We start from the raw sequence: 16046 nt of genomic DNA, 5'->3' as shown, positions 1-16046 counted from the left end.
GCTTTGATGAAATGTCTTAACTGTAAAAATCTGAAAAAATTTGAATTAGGAAGATTAAATTTCACCCTCAGTTGTTGAAAAGATGGAAAATATCCATTAATGTAAATATCTTTGAGAGAACAAATCCCTCTTCCCTGCCATGACACAAACGTGCTGTCCTCCAGCCCAGGCCTGAAGGCATGGTTGTTACATAGCGGAGCATCCAAATACATTTTAGGAGCCTTTACTGTGTCCAATAGTTGGTTCCAAACCTTAATTGAATTTTGAACCACAGGATTTCTGCCATATAGTGTATTCTTCACTTTTATCGGGCTATTAAGCAGGGCCGGGAGACAAGTACTCATTTCTAATCTTGGTCATTCTGGTCACTCCCAATGAAAGTCTTCACATCTTCAGATCTACACCTCCAGCTTGGCCTCCCGTCTTCTTGTCAGTGCTACTGTCTCCAAACCATACATTACAGCAGGTCTCACTACCATCTTGTAAACCTTCCCTTTCACTCTTGGCACTCTTCTTCGGCCACTCCAACATCTTCCATTCACCTCTTGTGCACCATCCATTACTTTTGACAGTTGATCCCTGGTATTTTTAACTCATTTTACCTTCACTACCTTTGCTCCTTGCATAGTCACCTTCCCATCCATCTCCTCTCACTCACAAAAAATGTATTTAGTCTTGCTTCTACTTACTTTCACTCCTCTTCTCTCCAGGGCATACCTTGACCTCTCCAAGCTCTCTTCCACCTGCTATCTACTCTCACTACAGATCATAAATTCCACTGCCCTTCCTCCTATATATCTCCATACCTCCATAAGTATGTCATCTGAACTAACCTCCTTTCAACCCTCTTCACAGTGCCCTCACTTCCTCCGTATTAATCCTCTGCACTGCCTGATTCAATAACTGTCCTTCATCCGTCCTCACATCATCATGCACTATTTAGAAATACTTGAGGTTTGATGATGAAGTTAACCAAGAACAAATCATATCCAAAGCAACACAACTAACTTATACAACCACCTGGAAACATCACATTGCAGCATCATTCAAGCATGAAGGCCAAGAAGAATAATGGCTGCTACATCAATCATTGAACATCAGCTCAATGCGTCCACATATCCATCCAGCCCAATGATCACAATTAGAGTAGCATTCCTTTCGCCCAAAGATGTCAAAAGATGTGAGATAAAAAGGGAAATAGTCAACTTACTGAGCAAAATACATGATATAAAATAATTTTTCCAAAGTGGAAAAACCTGCAGCGTATACAAAATATCACAGAGAAAACAGACAGGAATCTCACATCTCTCACATGCATCGCTGAAGTACAATAAATGGATCGAAAGGATGTGAAAGCAGTGTTATATTTACATTACATTTATGTCACTTAAATCAATGAATAATCACGACAATAATCGAGAGAATCATTTTGGCCTCATGTGGGGCTAATACACACGTGCCCACATATATAGAGAGATAACGTATATTGTTGAGTGATATCAAGAAGCTGATGGGGTTATGGTTCATTTACTTCCAGTAAATTTCACAAACTACTTTGCAATTTACTGTGAAAACACTGCTTGACCTCGTACTAGTTTGCTCAGTTGAATCATAGTCGGCTAAGTGGCAAGTACTGCAAACAGTGTTGGAGCTCTTCACCATTTCTAAAATAGTATTTTTTCATTTTATTTGTTTTGGTATTATATTATGCTAAAAAGAAAAAACTTGCACAGGAGCTGCAAAGAAACAGAAAAAAGACAAAATCTTAGCAGCAAATTGGAACTGACAAATTGGTCAAGACTGTAATATAGTTGGCCTCATTGGTTGGTTGTAGCCCCCCAATCATATGCTTGAATCAACCTAACCATTTTTACCTCTCATAAAGACTTAAATGGTCACTGAAAAGTTTGATTTACAGAAATAGTAACAAATATTGTCATTTGAACCAAGCAGCAAAGTCATTCCTCAAGCCAGGGGGACGTTCCTCATAACATCCTTGAATTTGGGCACTCCACAGGCCTCTGAGAAAACAACTCAGAATCTCTTCTGAGTTTGGCATTTACACAAAATGAACCTCTGCTTTCCTGGGTTGATCTAGTTCTGCTTTTTGTGTGTGGGTAGGGGGGAGGGGCTTCACATGATGACGACAATTAAAATAAAAAGTATAAATAAAAAGAGAAAACCTCAGCTTTCCAGCAGTCTTGCTTGTGGCAAGGTATGTACAGGATCCTAGAACACTGTCAGTTCGAGTTAAGGGCATGCATGCATTTGGGTCGGGGACGGCTCCCTGCTGAGTCACCTCCCTGCATGATGTTAGGCTGACGGAGACAAATGCCCATAGAGTGTCAGTCAAAAGTGGCCCCATCCCCTTTGCTTTGATTCAATTAGCTTTCCAGCAGTGTCCCAAAGTGGAACCAAAGGCAATGTTCACTCAACTTAACCAGATTTTAGTTTGCTGACAGCATTGTCTTCCTCCCATCAAGTTATGTGGGGCCCGTTTGGTGATGTATGTCATCTGGCTGTCACATTATCACTCCATTCACGGGTACGGGAAAGGCGCTCAGAACGTGCCCTTAATTTACCTGGACAGCTATTACTATCATCAGCGTTGTCATTAAAGTAAGATTTGCAGATTTATCAGAAAATGTCAAACTGGGTAAAAAAAATGACAGAGCAAAGGATTCATAGCTGTCAAATCACTTTGATGGAAACGCACTATAAAATATCCTAAAGGGTGGTGCCACCCTCTTCTTTATCCTATCCATATAATCGCCAATGTGGGTCACAGGGTGGATGCAACACGGGCCAAGCAGCCTGAAAGGAGAGAGGAGGCTGGTTTGCTGCTCTTCTAAAGGGAGGAGGAAACATGAGGGGGTCACAGGGCTGAGTTCCTGTAGCTTAGCGTGGAAAATCCTCTTTAATCCTCCAACCAGTCCCATGGAGCTGTTTACTGTATGTACGTAACGCCATTATATTATGGAACCCAACCAAACACCCCCCTTGTGTACGCTACACCCTTTGCTTCCTCTTCATGCCCTCCCAAATGTTCACCTGTCTTTTTTTTTTTAATTTTTTTTTTTTTTTTAATGTTTTTTCTTCTTATGGTTTTTTTTTTGTTTTTTTTTAAGATTATCATCATTAGACAGTGAGCCAGACATAAGAATCGCACAGAGAGTGGTGAGAAAAACAAATCAGCCTTCGGGGTATTTATACCAAAATGAGGGAGGACTAGAGGGGGGCCACTTTATGGCCTGCAGTGTGGCTGACTAATCACAGTTTTCTTTTAGATACACAGTAAACTCATTACAGATAACATAAACCACGTCTAGATGTAAAGAGAAGTTATTTCTAGCAAAGTGCATATAAAGCATCAAAGTGCCATGAAAGCGCCGTCCTGTTCAGGAGATTCCTGTTTGTTTTCGAAAACAATGTTTTAAATTATTTAAACCCACCAAGCTCCATAATGGAAGAATGTATTTTGTGAAAGCTTAAAATGAATTTTCAGCTAGACTCCTGGAATCACATTACAACACAAGGCAACAAATCATCTGTGTCACTGCCTTGTCATTATCTAATTTTCTTGTTGTGGACTGAGGACCATCTCCTTCCTTACCCTGTCTGTATCCCTCTGTTTATGCTCTCCAAAACCACACTTCCCTATTCTTCTAATGCAGACTGCTGGTACAGAACACCCAAAAAACTGAAAACACAGTAGACAATGTGAGTGCTTGCAAAATAAATTTAAAAAAAAAGCAGCCAAAAAAAGTAAGCAGGCAAAAATGTAATTCCTTGTTAAATATATCCACATTTAGCTAATATGTCTGTCATAAAACTTCTGATCCAAGAATCACTTGGTGATCCAGGATTGGGTGATCTTAGTTAGGATAATTGTATTTGTTCAGATCTTCAAAGAAAGCAGTCAGATTTGTTGCTTCATCATGAATAAGTGCATGCTCCTGTGGTCTTTGACAAAGGAAAACTGTCCATACTGAAAAGGTCAACTGTATTAATGATAAATTCTTTAATATTTCAAGCAAACAGCAGATCACCATAGACCAGGGAAGCACAAGTAAAATATTATTTAACCCTCTGAGGTCAAAGTCATCATATGTGCTAACCCTAAGCCTGGGCCTACCCCCCACTTTGGGACAGCACCAACCACTGCTAGCAAATGGTGCTTTGCAACATCTCATTAAAACAAATACCTGAATATCAAACACCTATTGACATGTTCAAAAATATAACACTAATATAAAACTAACGTGATTCAGAACATTTTTGTTTTTGTATGTATTATGCCATGTCATAAAATATAGAAAAAGCTTCTGTGTTATTTACAGTGAGATGTAACATAGAAAACATAAGCTTGGTTATTTTGTTGGCTTCAATCTATTTTTGTTTTGTAGGACTTATGCACATCAAACTGTCAATAAAATCTAAAGAACTGAATCGTAAGGATTAAAAACTGGTATATAGTTTGAAGTTTGCACTATAAAACACAACTGTGATAACTGATGAAGTTATATGCACTAAAATATGAACTGGCTGATTTTGAAGGGTTAAAGGGGCTCTTCTGTCTTGTAGGACCAGCAGAATTACTTTGTTTAAAGCTTGTTTATTCTTCTTTTTAATATTGCATTTATAAGCAGGACACTTGAGTAGACTACAGAGAAATTTCAACACGGTAATAAACACAAACCAATTATTCCTTTTTTTTTTTTTTTAGAATGGAGCACTGGCAGTCCCCTGGAATAATGAGTAAGGCTACGCCACAGGATCCCAACTGCATAACATTCACTTGCACTGATCACAACTGGTTCTACCCACATTGATGCAACATCATTGGTCATTTAATCCCGCCCATATTAAATAAACCTGCTTTATTCCTGTGACAACCAATCCAATAATTTCCAAAAAACAGATTACACACAAAAAAATTGAGTAAATAATCATGCATCATAATTAGTGCTTCATAGCTAACGTTCTGCTTGTTTGAGTTACAAAAGGGGCCTATTATAATCTATGATGCTGTTATTGTACGTCCACCTCCATATTTGCATTGTTAGATTGCATGCTCTGTCCACCATGCAAACACTAAGTGTGTGTGTGTGATAGAGAATAAGGAAAAGCTTAATAAAGTAAAGAACACTGCAAAGTACTGTGCAGAAGTCTTTAGGTACTTCTTAATTCTTTATATTTTGCTGGGGAAATGGGAAATAAGTGCAGCTATTTATTGAAATATGCACAGAAATACAGTAAATAAGGCAAAAACAGAGTTTTGGGCTTGAAAGTCAATACTTGGTATGGCCACCTGTTTCTTCAACACAGCCTGAACTGTTTTAGACAGCTTTCTGTAATTTCTTCATGAAGTAGTCTACATGAATTGTTCTACAGGCTTCTTGAATGATTTTTGTTCCTTAACAAAGCCTCCACTGTGTTTACAGATGGCTGTAGACACTCACTGTAGTAGATATGTTGCCACTGGTTTTCAGTCCACTTCTTGTGTATTTTGGCATACCTCAAATAGGAATAATTATCCAGGCTTCTTGAAGGACATTCAAAACTCTTCTTTCTTCCATATGCTATCAAGGTGATCCTGTACTCCTTCAATAATGCTGAGGTCCTGAATCTGGGAGACCAATCCATGACACATCGTTTTCCACTGTGTGTTTTTCTATCCAGGCATGCTTTTTGGACATTAGCAGTATGGGATCACTGTCATGTTGAAAAGTGGAGCTGTTGCTAAGATCCCTAACACCACTGTCTGAAATGCAACCCAAACCATAACAGAGTCTTCACCATGTTTTACAGATGGCTGTAGACACTCATTGTTATACTTGTTGCTGTCGCTGCAAAAGATACTATATTATGCCTGTCAAACTGCATTTTGGTTAAGTGGCTTATATGGTTGTATGCAGCTGCATGTATCCTCATAAGCACCATAGATCCTTTAACAATTTGTAAACAGTAATAACACAGGTAAGGATGTGCACACATTTTGGGAAAGGAGATTTAAGAGTCTGTCAATCTAGACAAAGGGATTATCCACAAAAGATCATGCAAACTATCTAAACAGGTTAACTTTGATGACCGGCAACTGACTTCCTTGTGGCAGCACAGGAACAAGCTCTCAGCACAAGAGCAATAGTTCTGGGGTCTATCACACCAGGAAAGACCTCAGGTGCAGGCTGTGTAAAGATGCCTCTGAGACAATCCAGCATATAACAGCATGGTGCAAGATGCTAGCAGGCAGGGCATACATGGAATGGCATAACCAAGTGGTCGGCATAGTGTACAGGAACATCTGTGCCAATAAGGCCTGGAAGTCCCGAGGTCAAAATGGGAGAGGCCCCCTAGGGTGGTGGAGAATGACCAAGCTAAGATCCTGTGGGACTTCCAGATACAGACAGTGATAGAGCGATAGATGTAGCTATACCGAGTGACAGCAACATCTGGAAGAAGGAACATGAGAAGCTCAAGAAATGCCAAGAGCTGAGAGAAAAACTCGGGAAGATGTGGAGGGTGAAGGTAACAGTGGTCCCAGTGGTAATCGGAGCACTAAGTGCAGCGACCCCCAAGCTAGGTGAGTGGCTCCAGCAGATTCCAGAAACAACATCCGAGATGTCTGTCCAGAAGAGCGCAGTCCTAGGAACAGCTAAGATACTGCGCAGGACCCTCGAGTTCCCAGGCCTCTGGTAGCGGACCCGAGCTTGAAGAATAAAGACTTTCCCCAACGGCAATTTATTTTATGATTTAAAAAAAAAAAAAAAATCATAAAGACCTGTAGACACTCAGTCATTTCAGTATTTTTTTTCTTTGTTTGAGCTTCACATTATTTATTTCGTAACTTGGATTCCTTAGATTGGCTACTCAGTGTTGTGTACCGTTTATGTTTTAATACTCTGCTTCATGAGTTCTGAACAAAAATGATCAAGCTTCATAAAATATATTTTATATATTTCTTTAAATACTCGGCATAATAATAATTATGTATTCTTATTACCCAGTCATCAGAGTTGACCGATGATGACATCCGGGAAATAAAGGTTGTGGACCTAGATGCTGCAGTGCTGACAAGTCTAGGGAACAGTGACACAGAAACAACATCACTGGACACTGATACGGAGGAACAACCAGGCTTGCTGGAGCCCTTGACTGCTTTATTTAACACTCACTCAGGGAACTCTCACCACAGGAAATAAAGGTGAAAAGTGAAGAAACATTTCACAAACTTAAATGCAGCATCATCAATTTGAAACACTAGAATGCGTCCAGATAACACCACTGGCACACCCATCGGATCACACGTACTAAATTTCACCATGTGACCACAACGGATAAAAAAAGGAAAATTAATTATGGATATAATGCAGTACAACAAAACCAAGTTAAATGTCCCATCTGTTCTTTAGGGTGAAACCATGAAGGAAACAGCAGGACAACATTATAGTGAATGCAACAATACATTTGATATGGTGGGTTTTAATACCTTAAATCTGTAGGCTAAATCAGTGTTATTTAAGGCCCACTCTTAATTTCATTAGCAAAAGCCAGTAAGATGATCCTGCAGAATGATATTTTGGCAAATTATTTCTACACTGTCTGTGATTTTGTCTGTTATATTCAAAGATAAAGGAGGTAAGTCCTGTGAAAGAAAGCATTTGCCCCATTTTGCATTTAATAGTGGCATAAGAAAACGCAGAGTTTTTCAGCTCCTCTCTAAGCTTTGCATTTTCAGCTTGAAGTTTTTCTCCTGCTGCAGGTTCACACAGTCATTCTGAAGCTGAGTGTATCTCAGGTTTAGATCATCATATTCTCTCCTTGGGACTGGGATATCCTCTTCATCTTTAATACAGAAATGTGAAAAGTTAGGATATGCAGGCACAAGCTCACAACAAATTGGTTGATTCTAAAAAATATATATCCTTACCAGGATATTGATCCAGACAGTCACACTACACTGATTAATAGCCAAATAGCAAACCTGCTAATGCAGCTTACTTTAGATATTATTATTCATATAAAGCAGGAATTATAGTGTAACCAGAGTAGATAAATAACTTACCTGATGTAAATTGGCGCTACAAATGCGAGCATTTCTGATTGTGTCCTCAGTCCAGCTTTCGTCAACACGTTTAATGGCTTAAGGGTTTAAGGGCTTATTTAAAAGTCTACTAGCAGCACTTTACATAAGTCTTCCCAAAGAGTGCTTTCAAGAAACACTGTCTGATCTCATGTTAGCAATTTACTTTTTGCCTGTATTCTAAGGGTAGTGCAGAAGTTCTCAGTCTACCTGAGAGCTGTGTGCATTGATGAGCGTGCAGAGATAGAGGAGATAGAGGAGGCTGCAGTTGTTGTTGAGCCTCACACAGTTGAGAGATACCGAATTTTTTCGTGGCTATCTTGATAGACATCAAGCCTCGTCCCTCAGAGCTTCAGCTTATCAGCGCGGAGAAAAAAATAAATAAAAGATCAGAAAGCATAAAAGCACAGTTTGATGCACTTGAAATACAGATAAGGATATATTTTTATTAGGAGCCAACTAATTGAATTTGTTTCTTTTTAAAACAGCATGTATGAAATCATTTCCACTAAGTGAATACAGTTCAGTTTCATCAACGAGAATCTCGATGCAGTAATTAATTGGTAACGGCAAGAACTCACTGATGTTTGCAGGGTGAAGGATTAATCAAAGCCAGCAGGACCGTGCATGATTTCATCATAAGAGTCATGACTGAAGGTGTGTGCGCATGTGTCTGTGTGTGTGTCACTACTATTTTTTCTACTGTAGTAACAGTTCTATGGTAAAGAACGTGGCAGATTCTAATAGTTGAACAGGTTAATATGTATGTTAATTGTTTAATACTGCAATGTTGTTGAAAGGGGAGCTTGAAAACCGTCATAAAATGTTGTTCAGTGGTTGTGAACACAGACTACAGTTCATGCTGCCACTAAAGGGAGGGCGGTGTGTCTGCCTGTCTGCAGCAGTGCTGTGTGAAGCTGTGTGTCAGCTGGATGAGGCAAAGACAGCACTGCTGGCACTGAAAATGTTGCAAAGTAGTACCTAATCCGATAGTTGTTTTTACTGTTGGTTGTTGGCCTATCTCAGTACCAGGTTTTTGCAAGCCCTAGTCTTGACATTTCTAAAATGTTGGTAGCAGAGCTAAACACTCAGTTACTACAACACAACGCTCAACTGACCAATATTTTTTCTAAACAATTCATTATTTAGTCTATGACATGGGAAAAAAAACAACTCTATATTAAAAAAAAAACATCATGGCTTTTCAAATATCATTGTTTTTGAGCATATTATATACACAGGAAAGTTAACACACAGTCTAAATATAGTTGTAGTTTACGAGTATATACATGGTTTGATTTATGCCTAAACTATTTTTTATTTATAAATGTCCATAGTAATGAAAAATTACATAATCCAAGTTACTTTTTAAGCAAAATGCCACATTACCAAACTGTGTTTTCTTATATTTTACTGGATATTAACAAAACATGCAATTAAGAGATTTTTGCATTAGCGTACAGGAAACACACTGGTATTCTTTTTTAACTTCTCCCAACCTTTGAAAGACAATTCTTTAGAAAATGCTTTTTGTAGCTCTTTTTAAAGAATTCTTTTTTACATGGATTGATGGCAGCATTGTTAGAAAACGGTTTGCCTGAGCAGCATGAAGGATCATCTGAGCAAGTGAAACAAGATGAGCATTCATCACAAAAATCAGACACTTTACTTGACAACTCCTCTCCCTGTTTTCACTCTGATTTGACCTTGAACATCTCGCTGCCCTTGACCAAGCTACCTTTCACATCAGTGAAGCCACCGTGTCTGTGGACAGTGATCCATCTCCCTTTAGTTAGCTCTGTGTTCGTGACTACCTTTCCCTTATATGTTTTACCAGCATGTATAATAAGTGATTAAAAGGACAATACACAGGCTTCCACCACTTGACTCCCAGAGGCAGCTCATTCTGCACCTTATGGGAATACCTTATTGCATTATGCAATGGTGTAATAGGCTTAGTTAGCTACATACTACTCTGCAGGGGAAGATGAGGAGGGGAGTTGTGGCCACACTTAGATGACTCACTTCATTAAGTCTACCTTCCTAAGAGCTTTCTAGTTGCTGAGGAGTGAACTTTCCATGCTCCCACATTAGCACAGACCTCAGATAACATGTACTGTTGAGTAAATAACGTAAACATGGTTCAATACACTTTCGTGCTGATGAATAGTCTGAATTCCCATTTTCTTTTGATTACTGTTTACCTTCCCTTTACCTCTGCATTATTTAGAACTAAATGTGGCTTATTACTGCTGCTCAGAGCTGTATTCGTTCATTAAGCTCCTATAATGTACTCCAGGATAGCGAAAATGCAGCAGGAGCGCCAAAGGTAAAACTGATCTGAATGTAAGTACCGCTGAGGCGCATGAAGAACAAGCAGCTCAGGTTATTTGTTTAGTGGGAATAAGAGCCTCCCTTCACCTGAATTTCACCTGCACCGCTGAAAGCATCACAAGACTCCAAGCATCCCCAAGGAACTATTTTTAAACCATCTGGGTTCCTGAGCTGTAGCATCCGCACAGAAACACTACACTTTGCAAACATTAAAGCTTTATAAGGAAACGACGTATCCGACCACATGTGAAAAAGAAAAAAGAAAAGAAAGAAGAAGCCGGGCTATCCGTTTGACAGAGAACAAACATGTCGCTGCGCATCGGTACTTACTTTTAGAGGGACATTGCGCGATGCCGCCTTTCGGATGCTCGCAAACACACTCGCGATGAAAGTATTTCTTCTTCAGGCGTGCGCCACGGCAGGAATGTACACAGAGGCAGACATGCGGAGTCATTTGACCTTCTCCCAATAGAAACTACCATCGGTGAGACATAGGAGAGGGGAGGAGCGGACCAAACCAAACCGGGCAAGCGTCCCGGCAGAGCGGAGAAAGCGGAGAGGGGAGGGGAAGGGGGAGAGCTGTCATCCTCAGATACACTGCAGGAATAAAAATGACACAGTGGCTGCAGATAAGGAAGAAATACACGATTCTAGTGAGCAAAAACAGACCCACTAAGCTTAAACGGGTTTAAGACTGTGGAACTATTAGGGTTTGTTCGGGCTCCAGCTAATGATCACATGGCTGTCAAAAAAAGAAGTCATTTATCACATTTACTTTTAAATACAAAATAAACATTAGAGATATAAATAAAACTTTATGTACTTGAGTAAAATGAAAAAAGCAAAATGTCATAAGGTACGGCAGTATGCCATAAAAAGTGTGGCATAACCACTAGTAGTAATTTTTGTTGAAATGTATGAACATGCATAAACTGAGAAGGTGTTTCAGAATCTTAACTTGTAAAGAAAGTATTAACTAAACCTGGCAGATAAGCTTGAAGCAAGAGGTACACTGGTGGAACGGTAAAAAGTGAGACAAAGGGTCCAAAAAAAGTAAAAACAAAGGGGAGGAAAGAAATGCTTGAAAGTACTAGAACTTCTATAATATAGGCAGAGCGGTGCTTTAGAATGTTCTTAATTATTTTTAGCTGTGTGAACAGACTAACAATTAAGTACATTTACGAATTTCATCAAAATAAATAACATGTGTATTAATCACAGTTCACCGATAGGTTAAAGTTAACTGCTGTGTATAGTAGTGTATATATTAGGTTATTATTGAATGCACAAGAGGTGATGACTTACCTAATTTATTCCTAAATGCTTAAACAATATCAGTCTCAAGAGTAAAATACTGCACACCAAAAGGAGCTCCTTCGATACACAAATTTCACTGCAGGCGTAAACTTTGCATGTGACAAATAAAAGGCTTGATTGATTGTATTAGAAGAGGCAAAATACAATATAGCAATTGTAGACAACAAAGTGGTTTCAGGTTTATTATTATACACCAAAAGTATTCAGTCACACATCTAAATCATTGAATTCTACAAACTTTGTGAAAGAAGTATAGTCGTGAGATTTCCTAGCTACTAGGTATTCAACAGTCAACTGTTAACTGTATTATAACAAAGTGGAAGCGACAAGGAACGACAGCAAGTTAGCCACAAATCACAGAGTAGAGTCAGCAGATGGTGAGGTGCGTGGCCCGTTTCTGGACAATTTCATGCTACTAACTTTGTGAGAATAATTTGGGGTTGGCCCCTCTTGTTCCAACATGATTGCACACCAGGCACAAATCAAGGTACATAAAGACATAGATGATCAAGTTTGGTGTGGAAGAACTTGATTGGCCTGCACAGAGTCCTGACCTCAACTCCAAAAGAATACCTTTGGGATGAATTACAGCAGAGATGAGCCAGGCGTTCTCATCCGACATCAGTGTCTGACCTCACAATGGTCAGAAATTCAATTTGACACACTCTTAAACCTTGTGGAAAGCCTTTCCGGGAGACTGGAAGCTGTTATGGCTGCAAAGGGTGCGCCGACATATTAAACACATTGGGATGTCACTGAAGTTCATGTGTGTGTGAAGGCTGCCTTCACACACTTATGTTTCGTTGTGCCATGACCAGATGAGGTACAGCCATGTTAGAGAGATAAGGCCCAAAGCCAAAATTTTAAATTCAGAATTGAAAATTTATGGCTACATTGACAACACCAGGAGTTCATGCCCGCTGCGCTGGAAACAGCATTTCTCAAGTATAAATGAAGACTTGTTACTGTATTGATTGATAGAGCTCTTCAGCAGTGAGAGGCTAAAATCGATGAGCACCACGTGGAGTTTGAAGACTGAGCGCTGATGACAGATGCCTGTGATGCCTACCCTCCTGAACACCCCAGAGCTCACTCATAAATAAATAAAGGAGACAGTACATTTCCTGAGAAACAGCTTGTTTAGTTGAAGGAAAGGCTTGTGTATAGGCTGCTTTTCACTCTGGATCATTTACAGAACACAAAAGGGACGCACTAAAAAATTAGAAATTACATGAGCTTACACAATGGGCACCAAATGGAACAACAATCCATTAATCAGAAATTAGTTAAAGAGGCACTTTATTGCAGCAATAACATTTAGGGTTGTGTGTGTGTCTTTTCTCACACCAATCATAAAAATGTAAATGGTGGCGCACAAATTAATTTGCTTTGAGACTTACTGGGTAGCAGTAAACATGAATTTCTCATCCGTGTAAGTCTGAGTAAATTGCCTAGGAGATATTGCATACAATCTTAGATAAAATGTAAAATAGTTTTAAAAAAAAATTCAACATGATCTCATGCTCCATGGGTGGAACCTATAGTTATATATACTAGTTATATATATTATATACTGATATAGTTAATAAAAAGTGGAAAGTATCTGAATGCACATTCACATAAGCATTACTAGAGGCAATAATATGCAACATCATATTTTGAAATCATATCAAGTGCTGCTACTTTGGTATTGATTGTTTAGTGAAGCTGCATTGCAATTTACATTTAGCAAATTAGTTTTTATTTGCAGGAGAAACCTGAAAAATTAGTAGTTTTTCTTGGCACTACTGAAACATTTACTATGTTGTACCATCCTGCATAATGTATTCTCCTTGGCTATACAGAGATTTGCATTTCACTCATTACCTAATTCAACAAGTCTAAAAGACTTTCAATCATGCTTTCAACTCTTGAGGCTGCTTAAGGTAAATGCTAACACCAGCGTACTAATCATTGACAAGTGAAACGCTATCATTAACATATTTCAGCAAAGTATTTACTTTAAGTGTTTTCACTTTATGCTACTTTTTTTCTTATTATCATATTTCAGAGAGAAAGATTAGCCTTTATACTCTATTACATTGGACAGCTACAGTTGCTAGCAGCTAGCAGAGTCAGATTTGGCTTGTGAACACGAGATCAGCTGAAACACTTACTAAAGACAGTTTGCTCAGTCACAGTGAACACCTAAAGGAAACCATAACTACCCCCACCCCCTAAAGAACCTCTGATGTTTTGTCTCCACAAAAAGTCGTTGGCACATTTTTTGTTTTTCAAAGTACATATGCTCACAGACAGAGCTACTGAGCAACGCTGCCATTTCACATGACATACAAGCAAGCTGTTTCCTGTATGAGGTTCTGGCTGTAGTGGAGCATCACACCATACAGTCAGATGCCTTTAACAGTGGAAAGCTAACATATTGTGAGATATGTATGCCTCTTCAGAATTTTTTGATGACCTTTGGTGATACCAATAGCCAGTGAGGAACGTTATTCAGTTAACTTGTGCTATGTGACAAAACAGATAGGACAAACAGGAAATAGATTTTGGTGCCCCTGCCATGCTATCTCCATTACACTTCCATTGCATATACATGTAGAAACTCTGTAGCACAGAGCAAAAGTAGATAGTATTGCCTGAAAACAAATGCTGAAAGTGGGCAGCAGGAATGGGAGCAGAAAAATGCCAGAAATGTCAAAATAATAGGTTATTATTTGCACTCAGATGGTCTGTTCTCTGTTTTCAGTGGCTGTCCCACCTTATACAGTTTGTGTTGCTGGAAAGGTACCCTCTAACTACAGATGAAAGGGATTGTGTGAGACTGTGCTGAATGTCAGAGATGGGTTGGGGAAAGCAGCAACACCTTAAAAATGGGCCCTGCCTCCAGAAATGCCACAGATGCAAAAGATGGTGTTGAGGTGACCTGGCAGTGAAGGACTGGCCTTTCATCTGTGCTCGCTGGGAGCATGAAGATGTTATATTTAGCTCGAGGGCAGATTTAGTTTGTGAGCAATGTTAAATTAGAATAACAAATTGTACAAAAAATGAACAAATTGTACACAAAAGTCTTCTTTTACTGTGTTTGTGCTAAAGGACACAGACACTACATGTTAATCCAACATGCTTATTTGGCTCGTACTAATTGTACCTTTTCACCCCAATGTCAGGTGTTGGCTCTAAATCAGTTCAGAAGTGTTTGTATGGATGGATAGATCATAACAACTATATGAATATTATGTACGTTAGGGATAAGAGTGACAGCAAAAATTATTTTAATAATAAAGTTTGTTATGTTAGGATCTTGAAGGATATTCTTGGATGATTTTTCTTTTTTTTATTTTAATCATGAATGTTACAACAAAAAGAGACACTATAGATTATGCATCTCAAAATTTGAAAGACTTCTGGGTCATATCTGATGATGTCAGAGTTCAATCACTTCTAAAATCTGAGCTTTGTCAGCAATCGGTCATGTGACCCTCCAACAGTAATCCACAGAAACAAACAACAAATACTGGCCTTTAGTCAGTCTGGCAGTCAAGGCCATCATACATCATCAGAAATTTTTTTTTATATTACTGGATGAATCCTGTTATCAAGTCTAAATCTTTGATGGAAGGAGCTATCTTTGATTTCCCAGCGGATGCAGGCTCGGGTGTTTTGATGGACCACAGATGAAGCCAAGGGCCAGGTGACTGCTGTACAAGCTGCAGAGGAAAGCTGTAGTTGAGAAGCTAGAGTTGTGTGATTAGACCATTATTCTCTCAGTCCTAATTATGCGAGGCTGGAACAGAAGCAAGATGCTGAGAAGGCCCTGCGTCATTAGCTTTAATCAGCCCCGGCTACACTGGAACAAAATCAGCACACAAACACACGTGCAGCCTGCCTGACAGTGTGTCAATACCTGACATTCATCATTTCAGTCCAGCCAGACTTTTTAATTACCGCAATGAATTCCCTACATGGCTCCAGTCACCTGCTATCTAAACAGGGTTTGTTGTTGAGGATTGCCTTTGTCTAGGTACTGTTTAATGACAAAACTGGTTTGGGAGTGGGGGTTGGGGGTGGGATGTCTGACTGTATTCTATTTGTGGGGAATAAAAGGGAAACACTCAACACTCAGAACTTAATGTTCCCTCTCTGTGGACGATTCTGTGATGTCACGGACTGCCTAACGCTTGAATCCTTTCCTGAAACCATAAAGCTTTATTATTTTTCTCTCTGGTGTCTGTGCAAGGCGATTACTCACATGGAGCACTGCCAGACTGCAGGCCCAGTTCACGGTGTGTGCTATAGTGCATTATAGTAC

General features: G+C 39.3%; 1 protein-coding gene across 2 annotated transcripts in view; it reads right to left on the bottom strand.

Moving 5' to 3' along the window:
- Positions 1-10899, bottom strand: part of oxr1a (oxidation resistance 1a) — a 175809-nt gene extending 164910 nt beyond the window's left edge. For both annotated transcript variants that reach the window (XM_026184158.1, XM_026184156.1), the window contains exon 1: positions 10748-10899. The gene's annotated coding sequence lies outside the window, so the exon portion shown is untranslated. The remainder of the gene's footprint in view (positions 1-10747) is intronic.
- Between the last annotated feature and the right edge of the window lie 5147 nt (positions 10900-16046).

Source organism: Astatotilapia calliptera, chromosome 11 (assembly GCF_900246225.1).
Source record: "Astatotilapia calliptera chromosome 11, fAstCal1.2, whole genome shotgun sequence".
In the NCBI taxonomy this organism is placed as follows: Eukaryota; Metazoa; Chordata; class Actinopteri; order Cichliformes; family Cichlidae; genus Astatotilapia; species Astatotilapia calliptera.
The sequence above is the reverse complement of the archived record's forward strand: the minus strand, read 5'-3'. Positions and strand labels throughout refer to the sequence as shown.